We start from the raw sequence: 15,000 nt of genomic DNA, 5'->3' as shown, positions 1-15,000 counted from the left end.
TTTACATTCAACCTGCACAATGTACTGTGTCGTAGTAATCAGCTGATTTAATGTCGGTAGTCTTTGGAATATGTCACCGGTTAAATTCCTTTAATAGCAATCATTGTAAAACAAGTGTAATTAAGTCTGGATGATTATGTTACTCAGTTCTATTATTTTAACGCGGATTTTACCATAGGTTACATTACCGTGTAATAAACTACAATAATAACCAAATATTCTATTTTTCCTGTTTCCTTTCCTCATTGGGCTATTTTCCCTGGTGGAGTCCCCGGGCTTATAGCATCCTGTTTTTCCAACTAGGTTTGTAGCTTAGCAACTAATAATAATTAGTTGTGCGTAGCCTACTTTAGTTTGTTACCTAACATTTTTCACAAGTATCCTGCCCCATTGCAATTGGTTTTATGGAGTGTATGTAGGATAGCAGACACCCGTATGTATTATTTTGTCTAACTTAGAGTACGGCAGTGTAAGGGGAGTCGCAGGGGGATGTTAGCCCCCACCCCGTCAGGTAAGGACGCAGCTTGTAGATTAGATTAGGGGGGAAAGTCTAGGTTAGTTGATGTCAATTTTTAATGAATGCGTGAGGAAATACGGGTAGTTTGTAGCGCTACGGCCAAGCGTCCTAATTTGCTTATTATCGCTCCGACTGTTATCTTGTATAGAATTAAAACGTTTGGAAATGGTCAACGGATCTTAAATATGTTGTGTAAGGGGGGGGGGGGGTCCAGGGGGGCGCAGCCCCCCTTGGTAAGGACACGGCTTTTAGAATAGGTTAGGTGGGTTTTTTTAAGTTAGCTTCTCCCGTCGTACTCGTAGGTAAGGAAACTTGTGTAAGGGGTGGGGTCCAGGGGGCGAAGCCCCCCTGGGTAAGGATACGGCCTTTAGCATAGGTTAGGTGGGTTTTTTAAAGTTAGCTTCTCCCGTCGTACTCGTAGGTAAGGAAACTGTTGTGTAAGGGGTGGGGTCCGGGGGGGGCAAAGCCCCCCTGGGTAAGGATACGGCTTTTAGCATAGGTTAGGTGGGTTTTTTAAGTTAGCTTCTCCCGCCAAAATCGTTTTTAGAACGACGGCCACAGTTCAGAATATTCCCGTTTTCTACGGAATCTGGCCGTCACGCTACAAAGGCTCCCAGTTTCGTCCATTATGTGGAAACTGGAATAAAAATATATTTGTTGCATCAGAAATAGTGTAGTTTCAACGAATTTAACGTTTATTTTGACTGCAAACCATCCGATTTAGAGATTTACTATGGAGTTAAAACAACAAGTTTTTCCAGAAAAATCAGTTTTTGTAACCATGTTTTTATTGTTTTTGTTGCATATTATGTTGTAATGCAGAAATACACTTCTTTATCCCAACAATTATGGGGGACCCCAGGTGGGAACCGGGGTTTTGGGTGGGGGAGGGGACGTCCAATGATATTTGCACTAATTAATGTTCCACGACCCCTCCCTCTATACCCCTACCTAGCCCTAACGGGGGGGGGGGGGGGGGGGGGGGGGGGGCTCCGCCCTCCCTGCGACCCCCCCTTAAGGCCACAGTGATTTTCAGGGCACTACCGAACCTAATAAACCCACCTAACCTAGCCTAGGGGCCCTGTACCCCTACCGGGGGGGACCCCCCCTTAAGGTCACTGTGATTTTCAGGGCACTACCGAACCTAATAAACCCACCTAACCTAGCCTAGGGGCCCTGTACCCCTACCAGGGGGGGGGGCTCCGCCCCCCCCCTGCGACCCCCCCCTTTACCCCGGGCTAAATTTAAATATATATTTTGTTAAGTCACTTCTTACCTTAAATGGAACCTGACGATGATGATGTGGAAGGCTGTGGTTGACCCTCTTCTGAATCATCAATAGCTACTGGAACCCGTTGTGCCTCAGATTGTGGAGGATACAGTTTGCTGGCCGTGATAAAAAAATGATGGAGCAGCTCCTCCTCGGTATTTGTGTATAAAAATAAAACGTGACAAATACTGCCTGAAGTATTCACAACGGTTACCAGGCCGTTGTATCCATTCCTTCAGCTCCCGCCAAAGACGTTCAATGTTTTGGGTATGGGTGTCGGTGTTTGAAGGATCCACAAAATTTTCAGAATGGTTCACAGTACGGTGATCGTATCCAAGAGACTCCAGAGAATTATAAGCCCGCCACTTATCACTAACAACAATGCTGCCCCGTTTAATGTACTTCTCAATTAAAGGGATGAGGGTAGCTGCATCACGCTTCCGTGGTAATGGGTCAATTAAAGGCACAATAAATGTTTTTTTGGACTGCCTCTCAATACCCCCCAACACCCATATGTCACTCAGAGGCCTTCCACGGTCATACTTCCGTTTTCCAAAATGAGATTCGTCAATCTCAACGATTACACCTTCACCACCAATAGCCTCTTGGTTATCAAAACTAAATTCAGTCACTTCTGAACAAAAGCTTCTCCAGTCTACACTAGTAGAAGGAGATATACTGAGGCCCTTAATTACAAAATGGTGGTCCCAACACTTATGCAACCAGTGATTGACAAATAAAATTAATTTCCACGGGGGAAGGTGGGACCCGTGAAGAAAAGTTCCCTTATAGTCACTAACACTATAATTGCACAAACGCCTTTTCTTCGTTATAGGTATTTTCACTGATTTTGTACAATACCACACATGTCTATCTTCACGGAAAAGTAAAGGCGAATCACATTTAGCACACGAAACACTTGTAGGTAACACTAAATGCTCTCGAAGAAACCGATTCACAATGTCTGGGGTACCATTATAATTACCATGAAATCGGCCGATCACTTCAAAATAAGAGTAACGACGTATATCCCACACCTGCACCGGAGGATCCATGACAGTTAAGTAACGAGAAAACTTAACCGGCAGGTTTCCAACCCCAAAACAAACGACAATCAGGAGTTTTTCCCATAATGAAATAGGAAAAAAACAAAATACTATCGGTTACAATGTTATATTGCACGAAAAACAGATCCTTGAAACAAGAATAAGAGACAAAATGAATCGTCCAATAATAACCCTTGAAAAGATCCCAGTAGTATTTTGATTGGAGGAGCGACATTAGTGGGAGGAGCAAATGCGCATTCAAGCAAATATTGTCACATTACGCAATGGGGAGGAGCCAAGTAGGATGAAAACAGATATACAAACTAACAAGAGGTACCTTGCGTGGCCATGGAAAGATATACACTAAACTTAGAAAAAGTCAAGACCTTCAATACCTGAAATAGTTTTTTCTCCGTAAGTATGCATTAGTGACAATAATGTATTAAGAGGAAGTATTTGGTTATCACGTGCTGTACTAGGGAAACATATTATTATAATACATTTCCCATAATGGATGAAACTGTAATAATACCGAAAAATGACCTTATAATTTTACCGGTTTTATTTTACAAGAACACTGTTCCCCACGTGATTTTAAATAGCATATAACAATCAATCATTACTAGTTCATTAAGTTTCACAACTAAATCTGAGGCGGTTGGTTTAAATAAAAAATGTTTCGCCCACCGCTCTGAAAATTTTCTAAGTCCTGTTTTGATCTGCACCATGACATGGGTAGCTCCTGCTTAGTTTCCAAACTTTCCCGATAGATAGAGCCTGTGTCGTCTCATGCCAAGAATCGTTCACTTTTACAAATTAATGCTGTCCTATCAATATACAATCTTATCCCTCGGTTAAGTTTGTAGTTGGTTTGGACACGTCCTTTATTGTGGCATTTGATGCTGCTGTAATTATTATGAATTGTTAGTTAGAGGAAAGGTCGTTAAAATTTGTCGTTCGCTGAAACCATAGCCAAGTTACCCGATTGTAAAATTTCCCCCAAGTATTGCTTCCTACCTGATTATAATTGGGTGGTGCTCCGTTCGTATATCAGCTGGTGGCGCAAGCCTGAACAATTATTGATGTTCGGACTTATGTTTTCGCTAATCCCAGCATTCTACATTCTTAACCCCTTGTTAAGATTGTAGTTTGTTGGGACACGTTCTGAAATTATGCCGAACACTAATTTGATATATATACTGTATATACAACCAAAGGTTAGGTTAGCCAACATCTAGTGAAGATGTTTCGGTTGATTAAGCCAGTGGCAAACAATTCTGTGCGCTTGTGGGTCGTGTAATCCCCCCCTCCCCCCAACTCCAGATTGACCTGAACCTCGAGGTCGGTCTTTCCAACGCTAAAGCGCCATAATGGATTGACGTGTTCCCTATAGTTTTTCTTTGATCATTGTGGTCAAGTTTATTTCTCGTATAGATCAGCTTCATGCATTGAGGTTTATAGACCTACGGGACTTTAGCTACTACAAATATTAAGGTACAATAATCCTGAGTAACCATTATTATAATGTGGTTAAGATATAATTTATAGTGGTATAATTTTGAGTGTTGCTCATCGCTTTTTTTTTTTTTTTTTTCTTGTAGGAGAGAGACCCAGGAAGGGGGTCTGGGGGCTTGCCCTCGGCTAGGGTTTGTGATCTGGGAACTGGTAGGTTCGGTTAGGTGGGTTTGTATGATAGCGACAGTGTTTGGGGGTTCGTTAGGTCATTAGGAAGGTAAGGACATGGCTTGTAGGTCAGGTTATGGGGGGGAAGTTTGGGTTAGTTGCTGTCCATTTTTCCCGCACGTTTCCGACATTCATGCGCCGAGTGGTCCTAATATGTAGATTGTTGGGACACGCTTTTACAAATTTAGTGAATTCATTATTTCATTCTGTTAAACTTCCTGTGAAAAAGTCGATTGGTGAAGTTTTCCCACTGTATTTTCTGACGATCGCGACCCTGTCCTAGTAAGTAGTTTGTTGGGACAAGCATTTATAAAACTAGTGAATTCATTACTTCATTTTGTTAAACTTCCCATGAAAAATTTGATTGGTGACTCTATTTTCTGACGATCACGACCCTGTCTTAGTATGTGTTTTCCATGTAATAGGTGTTATTGTGTGAAATAGTGGTTTTTTGGTGGGGCTGGGGTTAGGAGTCCAAAAGCTCAAAAATGGTCATTTGCCGCCGGTTTAAATCGTCAAACGTTCACAACACCTATAATTACAGCGTTTTCTTTTATTTTATGCTAAAAATCATATTGTTTTCTCAGAAAAATTAACATTTTACCTTGCAATCACTAACCTACCCTAGTTTATACATTATTCTGTGGAACACACAATAAATCCATAAAAAAATAGTGCCATTCTATGCTTCCCTCAGTATGTTTACATCCTACAGTTCACATGTATCCATGTGTTGTACATTTACTTGCCCCCCTGGCCCGGTCTCTGACCTGGGAAGGGGGATCCAGGGATGGCAGGTCTGTGACCTGGGAACCACTAGGTTAGTTAAGGTTAGGTTGTGGGTGTTAGGTTCTCTAGCAATTTTGAATTAATCTCAAAATTTATATTTTCAATATTAAACTTACCCGATAATCATGTAGCTGTCAACTCCGTTGCCCGACAGAATTCTACGGGAGGGATACGCCAGCTATCACTATACTGTACTAGAAGGGGGTGTACTCACAAGCGCCACCTGTGGCCAGGTACTACAGTACTTGTTGTTGTCGCCACCTCACTTTTTCCTCTGTCGTGCTTCCGGCTAGACGTTCTTGGATACGCTTATGATTTTGGAGTATTGTTCACGGTTTGGTGAAGTATTTCTCTAAATTTGCAGCTATTCGCTATACTGGAAACTTCTATGTTAGCTTAGCTAGCGTTTGGAATTAATTTAATTTTTATGGTGACGAAGAGAGTATGAACTCTCTTTCACCTTTAAATGGCCGACCCTTCCCTTAGACGGAAGTGTTGGTGTCTAAGAGAGTATAGACTCTCTTTCTTAGTTTTGTTATAGATTTATTTTATATCTCTCCGCCTTTTATAGGCCTCTTCGATTAACTTACTTTTATTATAAACTTATTAAAATTAATTTTTATATTTGTTTATATTCGACCTTTCCTAATAGTAGGCGGTCTTTTCTTGGTACCGAAGTTAATTAACATTGAGCCCGTCATTTCGGTTTTACCTGTTAACATATTATGCTATTTTAATGTCTTTGAAAGAATTTCTTTGATAGTCTCGTACTGTTTTCAAAGTTGAACTAACGTTTTGTTTTGTCTCTGCAGTTGTTGACGTTCAGAACGTTCAACTTGCGCTCTATCGTTACGATAGAGAAAGAATTTTCACGGTGTCACGTTGCAGTAAGAGTAACCGTGTCTAGCGTTTTGTTCATTCTTTCTTAACTTAATGGTTTTAATTCTAATAAAGGAACTTTTCATTTTGGGAAATATTTCAGTTTTTTCCTTTAACAATAATATGTTTTAACGATACAGGTATATATGATTGGGCTCTTCTCTCAGGTTCTAAGTCAAGAGAGAGAGAGAGAGAGATAGAGACGGAGGGAGAAAGAGGAGGATAAACGTTTCATTCAAGCGAGTAACGTTGTTATCGTTTTTGCTCTTCTCCCTAGTCTCTTTAGGGGAAGAAGGTAAACGTTTCTAGAGTGATCTAGTGTTTAGTCTCTTTCCAGCCACTGAATTATTTATCTTTCATTAGATTTTTCTGTTACATTGTAATTCTGTTTTCGCAATTACTAACTTTTGAGAAAGGATAGAATTGCGTGTTTCAGGTACAAACCACTTAAAGTTTCGAGTTCAGTGAAATAAGTGCAAACAGAAAATCAAAGTGATAAGTGATTAGCGCAAAGTGTGTCAGTGTTGTGCGTGAGGGTACTTCTGTGCGTGCCAGTCGTCCTCCCAGTCCGGGACCTCTTGCAAGCTCCCAAGCCCAGGGGAGAAGCAATGTCGAAGGGCAAAAGGGTTCGGCAGGCCTTGATCGGCGCACAGAAGTATCCTCGGTGGTTGCGGGCGTGTCTTACAGAGACCGTCACTCCCACCCGCAGACGATTGAGCCCTTATTTTGCTCGTCTGCAGAAGAAATTTCGGGGAGAAAACGCTGGTCTCAGGTCTCAAGACCTCTTAAACGTAAAGTCCAGACCTATGCCAGACGTACGAAGTTAGTTCAACAACCCGGATGCAGTCATTGGGTTAGCTCTGACTCGCCGCAGTCATCAGTTGAATGCACTCCGCCTAAGAGGAGTAAGGTTCTGCCGCAACAGATCTCTGCTGTTAAGGCTTTACCTCAGCAGACCTTAGTGTCTGCCGACCCCAAGTTGACTCTACTGCAGTCCATGCAGTCACAACTTACGGTCTTGATGCGTGAGTGTCAGGCTGAGAAGGTTGCGCCTCCTCCTGCGCTCGCTCCGCCTGACCGCAGTACTGCCTGCCAGGCGTACGATGTTGAGCCACGTTCTGAGTTTACTGTTTCCAGTGGTGTGTAGCTCCCTCCGCCTTCCTTAAGGCAACCTCAGCAATGGGAACAGGAGGCTTATACCTCTCTTCCTCCGCTTCCACTTGCTGTTCCACCAGTGAGGCAACACTCGCTTGAGGTACAACAACCTCTCCCATCCATGAGTCAGTCTCCTCAGCTCTCGCTGCAGCGAGCTCAACCCTCCTCAAGGCAAGCACCTCAACACCTTAGCCTTGCGCCTCAGGAGCCTCAACTTGCGAGACATTTACTGCGTTCTGCGCAGCCACTACCTCATCGCTCTCAGCTCACACCGCAGGAACCTCAACTCGTTCCTCAGGAACTTGCTACTGCGCATCCGCCAACCACTCAGCAAGCGCAACCCTTGAGTTCAGCCACTCATGCCAGGAGTCAGCCTCCTCCACCCATGCGCCTACCTTCTGCTACTTCTTTTGATCAGCCTTTGCAGACTGAGCCTCAGGTGTTCCCTCAACAGAGTCTTGAAGAGGAAACCACAACTATTGTTGTTCCAGCTCGTTCTGACTCTGCTGTTCAGCATACCTTGCCTCCATTTTCAAACATTATGATAATGGAGGTTATTTGTATTACTTATTTAAAAATATATTTGTATTCCTTGCAATATATTTTTAACAAATCGCAAAATATGGCAAAAATCATGAGTTATGAATGTAAGGTAATATTATGTTGATATTAATCCCCTTGCAAGCATGCATGTAGTAATGCAGTGTTGCCAACAGGGCGAGTTTCCCTTTCCGGAGGTGAAGTAGATTATAGTACATTTAGTGTAGCTTAATTCTACGATTATCATGCCGGCTATCAAATTCATCAACAAAACAGTCTAAATCAATTCCCTCGGCACGTGCACTTTCAATGGACGGTAATGCGATATTACTCACTCTAGCACTGGTCATGGAATTTCTGAGAAATGTTACACGCCATGCAACACGCTCTGCTTACCTTACAGCATGTTCTACATACAGCATGCTCTGCATACAGCATGCTCTGCTTACAGCATGCTCTGCATACAACAGGCTCTGCATACCTTACCGCATGCTTCTCAGTCACACATCTTTGGTTGTTGCCAACTCACTAGACTGTCAAGCAGTTTCTTAACGTTGCCTTCTAGTCTGCTGCGTTTGCACAGTGTAACCCTCACTGAGAGAACTTAGCTTTTCTCGGATATGGTCCCTGTAGATGAGAAAGTGCTTTTCTCCCTCCTTCTGATATTCCCTTGAGGACTCTGTCATTTGGAGAGGAGCCTTTAGCTGCGTAGCCTCCTATGGACTTTTATTTAAGCATAACATGCTTCCAGGGAAGGTAATGGTCCCACTTCAGTCGCTAATCCCGTCTGTTACCACACCTGCTCCCATAGTCCTTGAGCTGTGTTGCAAGACATGCAGTCCAAACTTAGTCCTTGTTAGAGGATTTTTTGTTTACGGAGTCAGTGTGTCACTGGGAAGACGTTCAACAACCAGCAGGAGTGACTTGTTGTGACGCAGTACGGCAACCTTAGCAACCCGATAAGGAGTTGTCTGTACGACCCAGACAGTCTAGACAGCTTCGGGTTGTCACTGTACTTCCTCGCTTCCCCATGGTTGACAGTTCACAGACTGTGCAGCAGTACCATGATCTTGTGTCCGGCTCCGTCAGACGACTGGCTTTTAAGAGCTCCCACAAGTCGTCGCTGTCTGGAGATTCTCAAATGGACTATGGATCTGACCAAGGAACTGGGCCTCCTGGTCAATTTTGAGGAGTCTCAGCTCGTCCCATCCCAGACCATTGTCTCCCTGGGTATGGATCTTCAGAGTCGAGCTTTTCGGGCTTTTCCGTCGGCCCCAAGGATCTTCCAAGCCCTAGAATGCATCCAGAGCATGCTGAGAAGGAACCGATGCTCAGTCAGGTAGTGGATGAGTCTAACAGGGACACTTTCATCGCTGGCCCTGTTCATCGTGTTAGGGAGACTCCACCTCCCCCCCCCTTCAGTATCATCTAGCTGCTCACTGGATAAAGGACATGACGCTAGAGACGGTCTCAGTTCCTGTTTCCGAAGAGAGAAGGTCTTCTCTCGCGTGGTGTAAGAACAGCTTTCTTCTCAAGGAAGTCTACCTTTGGCTGTTCAGAAACCCGACCGCCGTCTCCTCTCGGACGCATCAGACACGGGCTGGGGTGCGACTTTGGACGGATAAGAATGCTCGGGAACATGGAATCAGGAGCAAAGGACACTTCACATCAATTGCAAGGAGTTGTTGGCGGTTATTCTGGCCTTGATAAACTTCAAGTCCCTCCAGCTTAACAAAGTGGTGGAGGTGGACTCTGACAACACCACAGCCCTGGCTTACATCTTCAAGCAGGGAGGGACTCTTTCGTGGAAGTTGTTCTAGATCGCAAGGGACCTCCTCATCTGGTCTAAAGATCGAAAGCTCACGCTGGTAACGAGGTTCATTCAGGGCGGTATGAATGTCATGGCAGATCACCTCAGCCGCAAGGGTCAGATCATCCCCACAGAGTGGACCCTTCACAAGAATGTTTGCAGCAGACTTTGGGCCCTGTGGGGTCAGCCAACCATAGATCTGTTCGCTACCTCGATAACCTAGAGACTCCTGTTGTATTGCTCTCCGATTCCAGACCCAGCAGCAGTTCACGTGGATGCTTTTCTGCTGGATTGGTTCCATCTCGACCTGTATGCATTCCCGCCGTTCAAGATTGTCAACAGGGTACTTCAGAAGTTCTCCTCTCGCAAGGGACACGGCTGACGTTGGTTGGCTCCGCTCTGGCCCGCGAGAGAATGGTTCTTAGAGGTACTGCAATGGCTGGTCAACATTCCCAGGACTCTTCCTCTAGGAGTGAACCTTCTACGTCTACCTCACGTAAAGAAGGTACACCCAATCCTCCACGCTCTTCGTCTGACTGCCTTCAGACTTTCGAAAGACTCTCAAGAGCTAGGGACTTTTTGAAGGAGGCAGCCAGAGCGATTGCCAAAGCAAGGAGAACATCCACTCTCGGAATCTATCAGTCTCAAGGGGAAGTCTTCCGTAACTGGTACAAGACCAATGCAGTTTCCTCAACCAGTACCACTGTAACCCAGATTGCTGACTTCCTGTTATATCTAAGGAAAGTAAGATCCCTTTCAGCTCCTACGATCAAGGGTTACAGAAGTATGTTGGCAGCGGTTTTCCGCCACAGAGGCTTGGATCTTTCCACCAACAAAGATCTACAGGACCTCCCTAGGTCTTTTGAGACCTCAAAGGAACGTCGGTTGTCCACTCCAGGCTGGAATCTAGACGTGGTCCTAAGGTTCCTTATGTCATCAAGATTTGAACCTCTCCAATCAGCCTCTTTTTAGGACCTCACGTTAAAAACTCTTTTCCTCGTGTGCTTGACAACAGCTAAAAGAGTAAGTGAGATCCACGCCTTCAGCAGGATCATTGTTTTCACATCTGAAACGGCTACATGTTCCTTGCAGCTCGGTTTTTGCTAAACGAGCTTCCTTCACGTCCTTGGCCTAAGTCGTTCGAGATCCCAAGCCTGTCCAACTTGGTGGGGAATGAACTGGAGAGAGTACTTTGCCCAGTTAGAGCTCTTAGGTACTTTCTAAAAAGGTCTTAACCTTTACGAGGACTATCAGAAGCCTTATAGTGTGCTATCAAGAAACCTTCTTTTCCAAGTTCTAAGAACTCAGTTTCATACTATTCAGGCTTCTGATTAGAGAAACACATTCTCATCTGAAGGAAGAAGACCTTGCTTTGCTGAAGGTAAGGACACATGAAGTGGGAGCTGTGGCTACTTCTGTGGCCTTCAAACAGAGCCATTCTCTGCAGAGTGTTATGGATGCAACCTATTGGAGAAGCAAGTCAGTGTTCGCATCATTCTATCTCAAAGATGTCCAGTCTCTTTACGAGTACTGCTACACCCTGGGACCATTCGTAGCAACGAATGCAGTAGTAGGCGAGGGCTCAGCCACTACATTCCCATAATCCCATAACCTTTTAACCTTTCTCTTGAATACTTTTTATGGGTTGTACGGTCGGCTAAGAAGCCTTCCACATCCTTGTTGATTTGGCGGGTGGTCAATTCTTTCTTGAGAAGCGCCGAGGTTAAAGGTTGTGATGAGGTCCTTTAGTATGGGTTGCAGCCCTTGATACTTTAGCATCTTTGAGTTGATTCAGCCTTCCAAGAGGAACGCTGCGCTCAGTAAGGAAGACGATCTTATTAAAGGCAGAGTAACGGTTCAAGTCGACTTCCTTACCAGGTACTTATTATTTCATTGTTATTGTGGATAACTGATTATATGAAATACGGGATACTTAGCTATCCTTTAGTCTTGTACACTGGTTTTTCACCCACCCCCCTGGGTGTGAATCAGCTACATGATTATCGGGTAAGTTTAATATTGAAAAATGTTATTTTCATTAGTAAAATAAATTTTTGAATATACTTACCCGATAATCATGATTTAATTGACCCACCCTTCCTCCCCATAGAGAACCAGTGGACCGAGGAAAAAGTGAGGTGGCGACAACAACAAGTACTGTAGTACCTGGCCACAGGTGGCGCTTGTGAGTACACCCCCTTCTAGTATAGTGATAGCTGGCGTATCCCTCCCGTAGAATTCTGTCGGGCAACGGAGTTGACAGCTACATGATTATCGGGTAAGTATATTCAAAAATTTATTTTACTAATGAAAATAACATTTTTCGTTTGCGCAAACGATATCTTACGGGAGATCTTTTTCACACGGTTATTAGTGTGTTTGCAATGAATTTTACCTCTATTTCAGTAGTGAACTATTATACTTTTTCTTTCTCCCCCTCAAATTTCCTGGTTCCCACCTGTGCCTGTTGGAAAGGGGGATAACAGAAGAACCACTTATTTGTGTCAAAAATAAAGGTAAAAATTCGTTGAAAGCACATTTATTGTAGGAAACGTTGTCTTTTTTATTAGAAATGTTGTCTCGTGTTAAATCTATACTTTTACCAATATGGCTGCTAGGTTAAGTACAGTGGGGAACCTTAAGTTAGGGGTTTCATTATGAATTTAGAAAAGTGCTATAATAGACCTTGAAACTTGCGTGTTTAAATAGAACTTTGCATGAATACTATTTTCAATTAAATATTCCTCCTGGCAATCATCGATTGCCCGGCTAATAAAAAGAAAAAAAAATATCCAATTTGCTCCTGTTGTCACCTAAAGAAAATAGGATTATTTTTATTAAGTGAAACAAATATAGAAATGAAAAAAAGAATTAAACCTGATGTTGAGGAAAAGACAAAACAGTATAAGAATATAATCTTTGGAGGTGTCGTTGCAAAGGCTATGCCTCACTCTGAACCTACCTACCTATCACATGCAGTACAGTACCAAAGGATCCTCCTCCCTGCTGGTTGTTCAGAAAAACGCTTGAACCTGTCAGCTCTATACCTTAAACCTTTGCTGAGATTATTAAAAAAGTGCTAGAGCTTCATAAACCTAAAGCAGAGTGTCATATTTTGATAAAATTCACCCAATATTTCTCAATATATTGCATTCTATCTATCTACTCAGAACATAGATGAATACAGTAAGTTCATGAATAAACACCAAAATTAAAGAAAAATACATTTGTTCCGTAACCGAAATACAAACCACGCTATTTACATAGGGTATTACTTTCGGCGTAGCTAAAATGACGATCCATTAGATTTTAACGAGGGTTAAACTACCCCCGTGCTAGTTAGCACGGGGGTAGGGGAGGGGTAGCTAGCTACCCCTCCCCCCCACACTGGTGAGCTGCCTCTTCACTTTTGGCTCGGACGATGAACAGACGTCTCTGTCCCGTCCTCGCATGGCAGCCATTAATGTTTTGTCTTTACTTAATTACTTACTTTTCTTATACTTAATATATATGTAAACATTCTTATGTTTATGTATATATTTGAGTATAGAAATACAGTAAGTTTCCTTTTCAGTGTTTGTGCTGTGTGTGTAGGAAAGTCCACTCAATTGTACGACAACTTCTCCGTGTGGTTCCAGGCCCCCACGGTGACATTTCATGGGTCACGATCTCTCCCTTGGTCCTTTGGTCTCCCTTCGGCGGGCGCCGTGGGGAATCGTCATCGCTGGACTTTATTTATTAATCGGTTTCTCCGCTGTTCCTCCTTCCCTGCGGGGAATTTGGTCTATCAGCGTAGGGAACATGGGAGTTTAGTTTGACTACGGTCTCTCTCTCTCTCCTTGAGGTCGTTCACCCTTTTATTACTACTACGTATTACAGTAGCTTCCTTCCCGTTGTGGGTTGAGTTGCTACTCCGTTTATTTTGTCTCAATTATTTTTAATCAAATCTAATTGTATTTAACTTTTCAGCTTCTGTGTAGAACGCTTCCCTTCGGGGTTCATTCGTTCTTACTATTAGTGAACATTCTTAGATGAATTACATAATTATAATTGTTATAATTCTCTTTTGTTACAGTTCTCCGCCTTCCCCCCCCCCTTCCTTAGCTATTTTCATAGGGTTTACTTTCAGCGTAGCTGAAAATGACGAGCCAATAGATTTTTAACGAGGGTTAACTACCCCCGCGCTAGTTAGCAAAGGGGTAGGGGAAGGGGTAGCTTGCTACCCCTCCCCCCCTCACACCGGTGAATTGTCCCACTTCACTTTTGGCTCGGACGATGAGCAGACGTGTCTGTCTTTCGTCCTTGCTTTTGACAGCCTTAATCTGTTTTTTCTTTTTCTCAGACTTTGTGTGTTTGGAAGTTGGCCTCTACCTTCATTGCAATTATGCGCAAATGCCCTGGACTCTCCGGCTGCCCCTGTGGTACCTTCATGTCGGCGGTCGAGACGGATCCTCACTCGGTGTGCTAGAGACTTAACGTGTAGTGAGTGCAGGGAGTGGTCTACCTCCTAGTGGGAGAGGTTTGCCCGGCGGCGTAAGAAGTAGTCCAAGAGAGACCTTTCTCCTTCAAGGGTTGCCTTGAAGGAGGAAGGCTCCAAGGACTCTTCTTCCGCCGCCCAAACCTCCTCCGAAGCTCCCACTCGGCCGGCCTCTTGTGAGAGACCGCCGAGTGGTAGCGTAGGCCATTGTTCTGTTTCCCGATCTCGGGGTGCGGGAGAGGGCGTTGCCTCCCATAGCGGGGCGGCTCCCCCTCCTCCTCTCGGGGAGGATTTTGATTCTCATTATGATGATGACTATGCTGTTTCTAATAATGATCTCTTTCAGCTCTGGGCTTCCTTGGGGCTTAAGGGCTTTGCCCTCCAAGGAAGCCCTGTTTGACCTTATCCAGTTGGGGGCTGCTGTCAAACAATCACCGGTGATAGCAGAGGTAGACCCTCTGTCTATTGTCGACGTGGTTGTGGCAGAGGCTTCCGACGGGTCTGGTCAAACCTCTGCTGCTGTTGCGCACGTTGCTGAAGGCTCAGCCTCCCCCTCCGAACATCCTTCGAGGGGAAAGTTGAGTCCCACGGTCTCTCCTGCGGGTGCGTCTCCTCCTCGGGGGAGCGCACTGACAGAGACTCCTCTTCGGAGGACCGACGATGTGGATAACCTTCCTCGAGGCCGCCTTCGCCATAAGGCTCGTCCTCCTCTTCGCCGTAGGGGCCTCCCTTCTTCCTGTAAGGGAGTTAAGATGCGCCTCTTCGAGTCGTCTCCTCCGCCTTCCTCTGCACAGGATTCTCCTCGTCGGGAGCAGACCGTAGCAGCCACGTCCT

At 44.3% G+C, this 15,000-nt stretch overlaps 1 protein-coding gene across 1 annotated transcript in view; it reads left to right on the top strand.

Moving 5' to 3' along the window:
• ATPsynCF6 (ATP synthase, coupling factor 6) overlaps positions 1-15,000 on the top strand; it is a 42,945-nt gene that overhangs the window by 246 nt on the left and 27,699 nt on the right. The window lies entirely within an intron of this gene.

Source organism: Palaemon carinicauda, chromosome 6, assembly GCF_036898095.1.
Source record: "Palaemon carinicauda isolate YSFRI2023 chromosome 6, ASM3689809v2, whole genome shotgun sequence".
Classification (NCBI taxonomy): Eukaryota; Metazoa; Arthropoda; class Malacostraca; order Decapoda; family Palaemonidae; genus Palaemon; species Palaemon carinicauda.
This window is presented reverse-complemented; position numbering and strand designations above follow the sequence as displayed.